At 44.7% G+C, this 13,465-nt stretch overlaps 1 pseudogene; it reads left to right on the top strand.

The window, feature by feature from the left end:
- Nucleotides 1-12,893, top strand: part of LOC104652306 (zinc transporter ZIP1 pseudogene) — a 32,907-nt pseudogene extending 20,014 nt beyond the window's left edge.
- The last annotated feature ends 572 nt before the right edge of the window (nucleotides 12,894-13,465 follow it).

Here is a 13,465-nt window from a genome sequence, read left to right as displayed (position 1 = left end):
AGGTTGCAGTGAGCCAAGATCATCCCACTGCACTCCAGCCTGGGTGGTAGAGAGAGATCCTGCCTAAAAAAAAAAAAAAAAGAAAAAATTTGGATTTGGTACAGAAATTATCATATTAACAGTTATCATTTTTGCAGCATGTGCACATGCTAATTCTACACCTAGAGCTTGATGCATCCTTATTTCATTTTAATCACTCAGCGGCTCTGTGGTAGAAGCATCCTGATTCTGATTTTACAGATGAGAAAACTGAGGTTCAGAGAAGTCATGATTTACCTGAAGACACACAGTTAAGAACCAGAATCAGGCCCTGCACAGTGGCTCATGCCTATAATCCCAGCACATTGGGAGTCTGAGGTGGATGGATTGCCTGAGGTCAGGAGTTTGAGACCAGCCTGACCAACATGGTGAAATCCCATCTCTACTAAAAAAATACAAAAATTAGGCCGGGCGCGGTGGCTCAAGCCTGTAATCCCAGCACTTTGGGAGGCCGAGGCGGGTGGATCATGAGGTCAAGAGATCGAGACCATGGTCAACAGGGTGAAACCCTGTCTCTACTAAAAATACAAAAAATTAGCTGGGCATGGTGGCGCGTGCCTGTAATTCCAGCTACTCAGGAGGCTGAGGCAGGAGAATTGCCTAAACCCAGGAGGCGGAGGTTGCGGTGAGCTGAGATAGCGCCATTGCACTCCAGCCTGGGTAACAAGAGTGAAACTCTGTCTCAAAAAAAAAAAAAAAAAAATCCAAAAATTAGCCAGGTGTGATGGCAGCGCCTGTAGTCTCAGTTGCTTGGGAGGCTGAGGCAGGAGAATCGCTTGAACCCAGGAGGTGGAGGATACAGTGAGCTGAGATCGCACCACTTTACTCCACACACCACTGCCTGGGCAGAGGGGACTTCATTTAAAAAATAAAAATAAAAAAAAGAATCAGAATCAGCCTAGACAAGTCTTGTGTGATGCCCTAAGAGTAGGAAGGTGGTTCTAGTCTCAGTGTTGCCCCAGACACTCTGGAAGCCCTACATTGGCTAACTCAGCCTGTCTTCTCCAAAATAAATATATGTGCTCTGCTGCTTCACAATGTTCTTGTCAGGATCAGATGTAATACTGGACAGAAAATCCCTTTGGATTTCTCACATTTCTCATTAGCTCTGTGGACAAATCCCTTTCTCTCCAGGCTTCATTTTTGCATCTGTGCAATGAAGGCATTGGGACTAGCTATATTAAACTCCTTTCCAGCTCTGAAAGTGTAGAATTTTGCATCTTCACACCTCTCCCAGTTCCTCAGTGGTGAATTGGAGACATTGGTTGTTACCAAGGGAGGACGAGAAGCTGTGAATGCTTCCTTTTGAGCTTTGGGGTTGAGTAATGTTGGTAATTTCAAAGCTTCATTATCTTTCTCCCTGATGTTTTGCTTCTAAATAATTGTAGTTTTAGGGGAGGGGGGCTTGAATAACAATGTTGGAAATAGTTCTACTGGGGAAGGTGAAGGGTATTTGGAGTTTTTAATTTAGAACCTAGTGACCAAACACTGCTCAGAGTTTGTCCCTGGGGCACCCAAGTCCCCATCAAGACCTATACAGTGTTTCAGAATTGAGCCCGTTACTGAGTGGAGGCTGGGTGGCATAGGATGATATGCAAGGGGTGGGGGAACACACAGTAGTTACCAGCTTGGGCGTGGGGGGCGTCTAACAGCTTGATTCTAATCCCTGTTCTCTTACTACATAGCTTTGTGATCTTAAGTTTTCCAGGGCTAGTTCTCCATATAGCCAGAATGGTAATGTCCTCCTGAGTGTTTTAAAAAAGAAAATGAGATATTTATTTGAAGCCTGGTCCCTAGTTAACTGTTATCCAATTCAGACTCTTTGGAGGATGGTCTATCCTTCAGGAGGTCAGGTGGGTATGGAAGCTGCTCTGGGTGGACCTTTGCAGCAGAGCTGTGATGTTTCACTGAACTAGAAACTTCTTGGGGAAGATTTGCACCACAGTGTTTTTCTTTTCCTACAGGCCGATCTAGGTTGGGCAAGGGGAGGGGGCTGCGTGGTATGGCCTTCCATACATTTCATCCTTATAACAGCATAACATTGTTACTCTTAGTGCCCATTTTGTGAAAGAGGAAATTGAGGTGCAGACAGGTGAAACTTGACAAAGATTACAGAGCTAGCAAATGGAGGAGCTGGGTTTCAGAACCGTGCTGGCAACCCATGTTGTTTTATATTTACCAGATTCCTAATAAAATCACTAATGAAAAAAAAAAAACAGAGGCTTACTGATGCTAGACCTCTGCACCCTCAAGCTTCTACCCTGCCACTGGCTGCAAATAAATGACAAGAATCATTTGCTGAACTGCTCTTGACCATTCAGAACTGCTCTAAGGTTCAAGGAGAAAGAAACTAAAACCACATGAAAGACTGATTGCAGATATAGCAGGAATTCATGTACCCTGCAACATGCCTATGTGGCTGTTCTGTTAAAAGGTGATGTCTGTTTCCTTCCCATGGACCTGCCTGGGTTGTCCTTGTGACTTGCTTTGGACACAGAAATGAGATGGAGTTGATGATGTGCCAGTTCCGAGCTTAGGCTTCAAGAAGCTTTGCATACGTGTGTTCACTTCTGCTTATTCTTTCTTGGAAATTTGCCCAGGCACTGTGGAAACAAATTCAGGCTAGATTTTTGGAGAACAAGAGATCATGTAGATCAAAGCCAAGGTGCTCTAGCCAAAAGCCAGCAAGTCTCTAGAGGCAGAACTGCCTTGTTGAGCTGACCATAGCCCAGCCGAGACTAGAAGAACCGCTCAACTGAGCCCAGCCGAAATTATCCACCTGTGCAATTGTGGGCTAAATAAATGGATGTTATTTTAAAACATTATTTAAACAAATTTTAGCATACTTTATTTTTTATTTTTATTATTTTTATTTTTATTTTTGAGATGGAGTTTCACTCTTGTTACCCAGGCTGGAGTGCAATGGTGCGATCTCGGCTCACCGCAACCTCCGCATCCTGAGTTCAAGCAATTCTCCTACCTCAGCCTCCCGAGTAGCTGGGATTACAGGCACGCAACACCATGCCCAGCTAATTTTTGTATTTTTAGTAGAGACGGGGTTTCACCATGTTGACCAGGATGATCTCGATCTCTTGACCTTGCGATCCACTCGTCTCGGCCTCCCAAAGTGCTGGTATTACAGGCGTGAGCCACCGTGCCTGGCCTGTGATACTTTAAAATTTCTGGAAAAGTTGAAAAGATAATATTGCCGACAACTGGTTTCAATTACTCCTAATTTATCATCACATTGTTTGTGACACCAGTATTTATATGTTACTACTAATGAAACTGTGGACAATTTTTTCAATTTTACCAGTTTTTTGTTAATACACTTTTCACTATTCCAGGATCCAATCCAAGATACCACAGTGCATTTAGTGTCATGTTGTGTTAGTTTCCGTTTTTTTGTTTTTTTTTTTTGAGATAAAGTTTTGCTCTTATTACCCAGGCTGGAGTGCAATGGCGCGATCTTGGCTCACCGCAACCTCCGCTTCCTGGGTTCAGGCAATTCTCTTGCCTCAGCCTCCTGAGTAGCTGGGATTACAGGCATGCACCACCATGCCCAGCTAATTTTTTGTATTTTTAATAGAGATGGGGTTTCACCATGTTGACCCAGATGGTCTCAATCTCTTGACCTCGTGATCCACCCGCCTCGGCCTCCCAAAGTGCTGGGATTACAGGTGTGAACCACCGCGCCCGGCCTTGTTAGTTTCCTTTTATCTGTAACAGTTTCTCAGTCTTCCTTGCTTTCATGTCTTTGACAGTTTTGGGAAGTACTAGTTAGGTATTTTGTAAAGTATTCCTTAATTGTGTTTGGCTGATTTTTTTTTCATAATTAGAACATAGTTTTGGGTTATTGGGAAAAAAAATGCTACAGATGTGAAGTGTCCTTTTCATCACATCAGGGGGTATGGGATATCCACTTGACATTAATGGTGATGGATATCAGCTTTGAACACTTGGTTGGAAAGGGTTTGCCAGATTATTCTACTGTAAAGTTAGAGAAAAGTTTTTCTTTTTTTTTTTTTTTTGAGACAGAGTCTCACTCTGTCACCCAGGCTGGAGTGCAGTGGCATGATCTTGGCTCACTGCTACCTCTGCCACCCAGGTTCAAGCAATTTTTCTTCCTCAGCCTCCCGAGTAGCTGGGATTACAGGTGCCTGCCAGCACACTCGGCTAATTTTTATAGTTTTGTAGAGACGGGTTTTCACCATCTTGGCCGGTCTTGAACTCCTGACCTTGTGATCCAACCGCCTCAGTCTTCCAAAGTGCTGGGATTATAGGCATAAGCCACTGAGCCCTGCCTAAATTACTATTTTTCAAAGGGATTACATGCTGGGGTGGGTTATTATGATAATTCCTCCTGTTCGTGCCTTCTTAAACTTCATTTTTCCTATTTCTTGGGCTCTTTTTCAACTTCAGATTCTTGCTTTGACAATCCATTGTAATACTGCTTTCAAACTGATAGTGCTAAAACAAAGTTCTAAATTAAAAGTTTAGCTTTTTTTTTTTTTTTTTTTTTTTTCCGAGATGGAGTTTCACTCTTGTTGCCCAGGTTGGAGTGCAGTGGCACAATCTTGGCTCACTGCAACCTCCGTCTCCCATGTTCAAGCTATTCTTCTGCCTCAGCCTCCTGAGTAGCTGGGATTACAGGCGCCTGCCACTACGTCCAGCAAATATTTTTTGTATTTTTAGTGGAGACTGGGTTTCATGATGTTGGGCAGATTGGTCTCAAACTCCTGACCGAGGTGATCCACCCGCCTCGGCCTTCCAAAGTGCTGGAATTACAGGCATGAGCCACTGTGCCTGGCTCGCTTTTTAAATTCTAAGAATCTTCCTGGGTTCTGGTTAAATACGTCTATCTTCATAAACTTTCCCTGGCACACTCTGTGAACTCTTATAGTATTTGTTCACTCATTCATCCTCTTGAGTGAGAACTGTATAGACCCTGGGCCACAAAGATGAACTAGACAAAATCCCTAGTCTCATGAAACTTGCCCGTAGGAAGATACACAATAAATCCAGGAGTCAAATAATTTAAAAATAAATATATAACTTTGGTGTTCTCTGATAACCATGTTCTTGTGCTGGAGGTACTAGGTTATAATCTCCCATGCATCTCAGTTAACTGATAGAACTAATTAGTAAATACATATCATGCATGTACCATGAACCAGGAATTGTGATAAATGTGTGCAACAGATTTTTTCACATTGCTTTTGGAGTCACTGAAAGCAAATGTTGTATCATCCAACCCATTCTATCGTTAAACCATATAACAGGGACAGGGGAAGGACTGCTCATTGGTAACAGAGCTGGGAAAACGATCTCTGTTCACATGCTTCTAGCCTGGGGTTCTTTCCAATCTGTCCGCTGTTCTCTTGGCTGATGAAAAGGAGTGGCTGTCAGACTGGAAAGGCAAAAGGAAATATACTATCTCAGGTATGGGGATAGGAGGTTGGGATGACGTTTATCCAGATACTGACCATTCTCTAGGGTCAGATTATGAGGCCGGTTGGTATCCCCTGAACTGAGACTTCCCTGGAACTGAAGCAGTAATCACCAAACTTCCCCATTTGACCAAAGACCAGACATCCTATCTATCGATTTGTTTTACATTTTCCCTACTAGAATATAAATTTCACAATGGCAGAGTCTTTGTCTGTTTTCACTTTTATATATGAAGTACCTAGAACATGCCTGTTACTTAGTAGGAGTTTAATACATAGCTATGTATGAGTACTGACTTGGGAAAGGCAGAGAAACCAACATCAGTGACATTTATTTTTTATTTTTTTATTTTTAAATTTTAATTTAATTAATTAATTTTTCTTTTAAGTAGAATAACCAGTTTACAGTGACTTTTTTTTTTTTTTTTTTAAATAGGACTTCACTGCATCCTTTACTTTTTCAAAATCCTAACCTTCCATGTTCCCCGTGGGCTATAAACCAAGCCTGAGTACTTTAGCATATTTATTGGCTGGGGCTCTTTCAGTTGCATACAGTAGAAACTAGTATCTAATAAGCCTAAGCAAACAAAATCTTATACAACACATTTTGAAAACCTTAAATTTATTGTTTACCCAAGTGTATGTTTCCTTCAGGTATGGCTGGATCAAGGGCTTTGGTCAATGCATAAAAACTCTGTTCCTCTTGGCTGGACTTTCCTCTGGGCTGGCTTCATTCTTAGGCAGGCTTTCTCTATATGGTAGTGGTTGGTTACATGAGCCAAAACATTCCCTATTTTGCTTGAAACCAGTGGGAGTTGGGTTTCTGTCACTTGCAAAAAATGAAACGCATTGACTCATACCCTTTGACCTAATCAGAGCCTGGCGTGGTAGAGGTACACGAATACAGCTGAGGCCTGCACTTGAGGAATCTGAATTCCTCTGTTACCTTGGATCAGCTCAATGATCATCTCTGTCTAAGCTCAAGTCAATGGCTTATTAATGAGATTCCACCCTGGGCAGATTTCACTTAACAATATAAGCTTATGTGATGGTTCCTCCTGTGGGAATCAAAAGGCCTATGTGTTAAACACTGTTTGTTTGAAAGCCACTGAAATTAGAGTATTTCTTTTATTCTGAAGATAATCCATCATAAACCAGTTGAAAAGGTGGGTGTTATCAGCTTTTTTTAAATGTGGAAGTGGGAGGGTCTCCTGCATTTTTTTTTTTTTTTTTTTTGAGATGGAGTCTTGCTCTGTTGCCAGGCTGGAGTGCAGTGGCACAATCTCAGCTCACTGCAACCTCTGCCTCCTGGGTTCAAGAGATTCTTCTGTCTCAGCCTCGAGAGTAGCTGGGATCACAGGCATGTGCCACTATGCCTAGCTTTTTTTTTTTTTTTGTATTTTTAGTGGAGATGGGATATCACCATGTTGACCAGGATGGTCTCGATCTCTTGATCTCGTGATCCGCCCATCTCGTCCCCCCAAAGTGCTGGGATTACAGGCGTGAGCCACCACGCCCGGCCTCCTGCATTTTTTTTTAAACCATTGTATGAGGATTGCAGCAGTGACCTCCAGATTTTTCAGAGCTTCTAAAGATCCCCATCATGACTCAAATTTCAGATGCTACTACTTGGTTGAAGAAAGCATTTTGCAATTGCTTTAACCTGTTGCTCTTCCCAAAAAGCCTATACTAAGTTTCAATAGTGTTCATTTTTTTACAAAGATATTAAAAACTCAAGAATGAGACTGAGGAGGCTGGGTTTGATGGCTCACACCTATAATCCCAGCACTTTGGGATGCCAAGGTGGGCAGATCACTTGAGGCCAGAAGTTCAAGACCAGCCTGGCTAATGTGATGAAATCCTGTCTCTACTAAAAATACAAAAACTAGCTGGGCGGCCGGGCGTGGTGGCTCATGCCTATAATCCCAACACTTTGGGAGGCCGAGGTGGGTGGATCACGAGGTCAAGAGATTGAAACTATCCTGGTCAACATGGTGAAACCCTGTCTCTACTAAAAATACAAAAACTAGCTGGGCATGGTGGCACACACCTGTAGTCCCAGCTACTTGGGAGGCTGAGGCAGGAGAATTGCTTGAACCCAGGAGGCGGATGTTGTTGTGATGAGCCGAGATCGCACCATTGCACTCCAGCCTGGGTAACGAGAGCGAAAATCCGTCTCAAAACAAAACAAAAAACTAGCTGGGCATGGTGCTGTACACCTGTAGTCTCATCTATTTAGGAGGCTGAACCGTGAGAATAGTTTGAACCTTCGAGACAGAGGTTGCAGTGAGCTGAGATCATGCCACTGCACTCCAGCCTGGGTGACAGAGTAAGACTCTGTCCCCTCCCCCAAAAAATGAGGCCAAGGAAAGTTGGGGGTGTTGCACAGTTGTACTTAGCACCCATCAACTGCCAAGGGGGCTTCCTGTGTCTCCTGGCTTCCCTTGTGGGAAGGCTGGTGCTGGCGATTGGTTCCGGCCATGGACTGTGAATGGCAATGATGTCTGTTACTTCACAGCCCGGGTCATTAAGAGCATTGTGCCTCCTCTTTTTCTCTTTTCTTCTTTGCGTGACCACATAATTGTTCTATTGAGCTGATGGAACTGCAGAATGAAAGAAGTCTGAAAACTGGAGTCACCAAAGAAAGCTGCACTACAGAGTTGCTTGACCAGCAGCAGACTTGTGTGAATAAGAATCAAATGTTTTTGCGGGGTGGGGAGGTGGGGAGAGATAGCATGGGGAGAAATGCCAGATACAGGTGATGGGGAGGAAGGCAGCAAATCACACTGCCATGTGTGTACCTATGCAACAATCTTGCATGTTCTTCACATGTACCTCAAAACCTAAAATGCAATAAAAAATTTCATCTTAAAAAAAAAAAAAAGAAGCCGGGCGCGGTGGCTCAAGCCTGTAATCCCAGCACTTTGGGAGGCCGAGGCGGGTGGATCGTGAGGTCAAGAGATCGAGACCATCCTGGTCAACATGGTGAAACCCCATCTCTACTAAAAATACGAAAAGTTAGCTGGGCATGGTGGCGCGTGCCTGTAATCCCAGCTACTCAGGAGGCTGAGGCAGGAGAATTGCCTGAACCCAGGAGGCAGAGGTTGCGGTGAGCCAAGATCGCGCCATTGCACTCCAGCCTGGGTAACAAGAGTGAAACTCCTTCTCAAAAAAAAAAAAAAAAAAAAAAAAAAAAAAAAAAAAAAAAAAAGAATCAAATGTTTTTTCTTTATTTCTTCTTCTTCTTTGTTGTCTTATAAGCCACGGATATTTCAGGCTTTATTTATTACTGCAGCAGAGTTTAGCCTATCCTGAGTAATAAAAGCCTGCACTTCTCCGGTAGATTCCTTGGATGGCTGCTGGCTGAGATACATTTAAACGAAGACAAGATCATGGGACAGTCTATATTTGTTCACCTTTCAATTCCTGCTTTTCAGGTTCTGCCTGGAAATTACTTTGGAGCAAGATACCTGCCTTGAATCACAGCTGTTCTACTGATTTGCTGGTTAACCTTGAGCAAATTGCTTTACATCTCTGAACCTTAGTTACTTCGTCGGTAAAAAGTTAAAAATCATTTGGCTTATGGAGATATTCTACCATTCGTTGCTTTTCAGCAAGCTTCTTATCTTTCTCCACTTCAATTTCTTCATCTGGTAAAAAGAGGAAATACTGCCTTTTATCTCTCCAAGTTGTCCTAAGAATTAAATGAGAAAATATAGAGAACTCAGCCATTATACACACTTAATGTTCATTTCTACCTTTTGAGTCCATTGAGACCTTCTGACTTTTCCTATCACTCTGTCTTATTCCTTTATTTCCCCCATTCTTAATTCAGACTTAATATAGAAAATCTTCTCCTTTTAAAGGAATTCTGGACTGTTTTGAGGTTGGTTTGGTGTCACTAGTAAAGAATACACTTTCCAAAATAACTCTGAGCAAGTGTGTGTCTCTCTCTCTGTGTGTGTGTTTGTGTCTGTGCATTTAAACTACACCCAAGTTATGAAAGGAAACGGCTCCTGGGAGTGGAGGGCAAAGTTAAGTCCACACCTGAAGAAAATACTTAATATACTGATAAAGACCGAAGGACCTAATCATTTGTCTTGAAGAAAACTGAAACAGTTACCCTGATAAACAGACCAATTGAGAACCATTAAAATCTCAGCCACTTATCTGAAGCCAAACAAGAATAACCTCAGTGAGTTTGAAGGTGAGAAGTCACTTAAGCAGAAACTCAGGGAGCAGGATTCCTTGAGAAGGAGGAAATTTACAGCAATGCTTTTCCTCCATGACCCTCCATATGTACGGGCAAGGTGTGTACAAGATAGAGAGTAATGGGCAGGAGTGATCTGCCTACCAGATAGGAATAAGAGGACACGAACAGCCGAAAACAACCCCAGATAATGACAACCTGGGTTTGCATGCAGATTTCCTTTCTTTTTTTTTTTTTTTCCTTTTATTTCAGCTTGCACTGCGTGGTTATCCTTGGAAAGATTGGCGCCCCAGAAGGAAGGGTAGAAAGAACCAATTGACTATTCTCAAAACAAAACAAAACTCAACAAAGGCCCTTTCTTCCTCAAAGACTATTCCCATGGAAAGTAACAAGCGAGCCCACTTGGGATTACCTGACTGCAAAACAATGCCACTTTTATTAGAGGGAGTGAGTTTTCCACTCGTTCAATTGAAGCATGGCTCCACAGAAACTGCAGAAGTCTTCCAAAAGGATGCTGTCCTCAGACTAGAGACCCAGGCAGAGAAATTTAAGGCTGACGGGAGCACTTCTTTTGAGTGAACCAAAAACAAGGGTTAAGAGGGAGTCTCTCTTCTCAAATTATGTTAATCGTCAGCTGTGTTGTTCAGATACCCACTGTTGAGCCATGAGACCTTGTCTGACAGCCTTTTCTCCAGTGTTCTGAAAGGGGTGTGTTGCTTTCGTTCTGAGAACATTTTAAAGCAGTTCAGCCTTTGTGAAAAGCACATTTAGATTTTTGGAGGGGGTTCTGCATAGCATATGTACTTAATAAAACATACTTGTGTTGAGATGGGCATGTTTGCCGTCTTTCCCTCTGAAAAATGCACACCGCCTTTGCACTCAAGAGGAGGAAAGAAAAAACATGGAGCTATCGTGGAAAAGAATCCCTTCCCGACTGAGGGAGGAGAGCAAGGGATTTGTTTTTTTCTCTAATTAAAAGCAAATATGAGCGGTCATTGCAACTTTTTGCTAGTCCTTTATTCCACATCTCAGGAATCCTTCAAACATAATAACCCAAGAGAGTTATGGAAGGCTTATCCCATAGAACTACAGGGAAATACAGACTCCCCCGCACCCGACAAATCTAAGTCTGAAAATGTGACTAGAGAGCTGTGTTGGGAGCTGTTTGATTATCATGAACTCAACTCTTGACCAAACAGTGCACTTGTGTGTGTGTGTGTGTGTGTGTGTGTGTGTGTGTGTGTATGTGTGTGTGTGCTTGAGATGGAGTCTTTCTCTGTCACCCAGGCTGGAGTGCAGTGGCAGTCTTGGTTCACTTCAACCTTCCCCTCCTGGGTTCCAGCAATTCTCCAGCCTTGGTCTCCCGAGTAGCTAGGACGACAGGCACACGCCACCATCCCCAGCTAATTTTTGGATTTTTAGTAGGGATGGAGTTTCTCCATGTGTGGCTAGGCTGGCATCGAACTCCTAACCTCAGGGGATCAGCCCACCTCGGCCTCCCAAAGTGCTGGGATTGCAGGCATGAGCCATCCCGCCTGGTCCCTTTTCTTCTAAGAAATCATCTTAGAGTTTCAGCCATCTCTGAATTTCACTTAGACAGGTCTCTTTGGTTGGAAGAGCAGCATGATAAGTCTTGGTGTGAGTTTTGACTTAGCAGTGTAGTAGACAGTGTTCTTTTTTAGTTTTGTTTTCCAGACAGGGTCTCACTCTGTTGCCCAGGCTGGAGTGCAGTGGTGCAATCACAGCTGACTGTAGCCTTGACTTACAGGGTTCAAACAATCCTCCAACCTCAGCCTTCTAAGAAAAAAATTAGCATGTGCCATCATGCCTGGCTAATTTTTAAATTTTGTAGACACAAGGTCTCACTATGTTGCCCTGGCTGGTCTTAAACTCGAAGCCTCTCCAAGTGCTGTGATTACAGAGTGGGTCACCACTCTGGGCCTTTTTTATTTAAAAACAAAACAAAACATTATGATTTGAAGAAACCTCAATCAACTTTAAAAAGTTTCAATGACAATCAATCACTTTTCTGCAAAGGCTGGTGTTAGGAGAACCCTTGGTTGATGACCTTTTTAAAAATATTTTTTTAAAAAAGATTCGCCCCAGCTCTAGGCTGGAAGCACGTGGAAACCATGTCGTGAGACCCTCGAGAGGTCTAAGAGTCACTGGAACTGGCAGAAGCACCATGGGGCTCTGGGAGAGCCCGAGCTCCTGGTGTGGCGCCTGGAGGCGGTAGCTTCAGAGCCTCCAGTGCCTGTGGGGCTGGAGGTGAAGTTGGGAGTGAAGTCCCTGGTGCTGCTGCTGGTGCTCACCCTTCTCTGCAGCCTGGTGCCCATCTGTGTGCTGCGCCGGCCAAGAGCTAATCATGAAGCCTCAGCTTCCTGCCAGAAAGCCCTGAGCCTAGCAAGCTGTTTTGCGGGGGGTGTCTTTTTGGCTACCTGTCTCCTGGACCTGCTGCCTGACTACCTGGCTGCTATACGTGAGGCCCTGGCAGCCTTGCCCATGACACTCCGGTTCTCACTGCAAGAGTTCATCCTGGCCATGGGCTTCTCCCTCGTCCTGGTGATGGAGCAGATCACATTGGCTTACAAGCAGCAGTCAGGGCCGCCACCTCTGGAGGAAACAAGGGCTCTGCTGGGAACAGTGAATGGTGGCCTGCAGCACTGGAATGATGGACCAGGGGTTCCACAGGCGAGTGGACCCCAGCAACCCCCTCAGCCTTGCGTGCCTGTGTCCTGGTCTTCTCCCTGGTCCTCCACTCTGTGTTTGAGGGGCTGGCAGTAGGGCTGCAGTGAGACCGGGCTCGGGCCACAGACCTGTGCCTGGTTTTGCTGCTGCACAAGGGGATCCTGGCTGTCAGTCTGTCCCTCCGGCTGCTGCAGGGCCACCTGGGGGCACAGGTGGTGGCTGGCTGTGGGATCCTCTTCTCATGCATGACACCTCTAGGCATCGGGCTAGGTGCAGCTCTGACAGAGTGGGCAGGATCTCAGCACCAGCTGGCCCAGTCTGTGCTAGAGGGCATGGCAGCTGGCACCTTTCTCTGTATCACCTTTCTGGAAATCCTGCCCCAGGAGCTGGCCAGTTGTGAGCAAAGGATCCTCAAGGTCATTCTGCTCCTAGCAGGCTTTGCCCTGCTCACTGGCCTGCTCTTCATCCAAATCTAGGGGGCTTCAAGAGAGGGGCAGGGGAGATTGATGATCATGTAACCCTGTTCTTCCTTCCCTCCTCCAGTGTGAGGGGAATAGGAAGGAATGGGGAAGGGGAGTACTGAGGACCAAAAAGTTCTCTGGGAGCTAAAGATAGAGCCTTTGGGGCTATCTGACTAATGAGAGGGAAGTGGGCAGACAAGAGGCTGGCCCCAGTCCCAAGGGACAAGAGATGGTCAAGTCGGTAGAGACATGATCAGGGGACCTTAAGATTGGGGAAGACACTTGACTGCTAGAATCAGAGTTTGGACGCTATACATAAGGACAGGCTGACATGGGAGGCTGGAGGTGGGCACCAGCTGCTGTGGGACGGGGGTATGGAGGGGTCATAAATAGAGTCAGCGTCCTGTTCATCCTAGCCCTTTTCAGCACCCTGCCCTTGGAATGGAACCCTCCTACTTTTCTTAGCTCCTACCCTCATATCTGCCTCCCTCTTCCCGTCTCCCAGGGGACTAGTGCCAAATGATCTCTCCCTGCCAATTTTGGTATCTTCTCTGACCTCGCCAGTCCTGCTAACTCCTCTATTTTTAAAGTGCCAAACATCCCCTCCTTCTTTCTCA

This window comes from Saimiri boliviensis, chromosome 15 (genome assembly GCF_048565385.1).
Source record: "Saimiri boliviensis isolate mSaiBol1 chromosome 15, mSaiBol1.pri, whole genome shotgun sequence".
Classification (NCBI taxonomy): domain Eukaryota; kingdom Metazoa; phylum Chordata; class Mammalia; order Primates; family Cebidae; genus Saimiri; species Saimiri boliviensis.
This window is presented reverse-complemented; position numbering and strand designations above follow the sequence as displayed.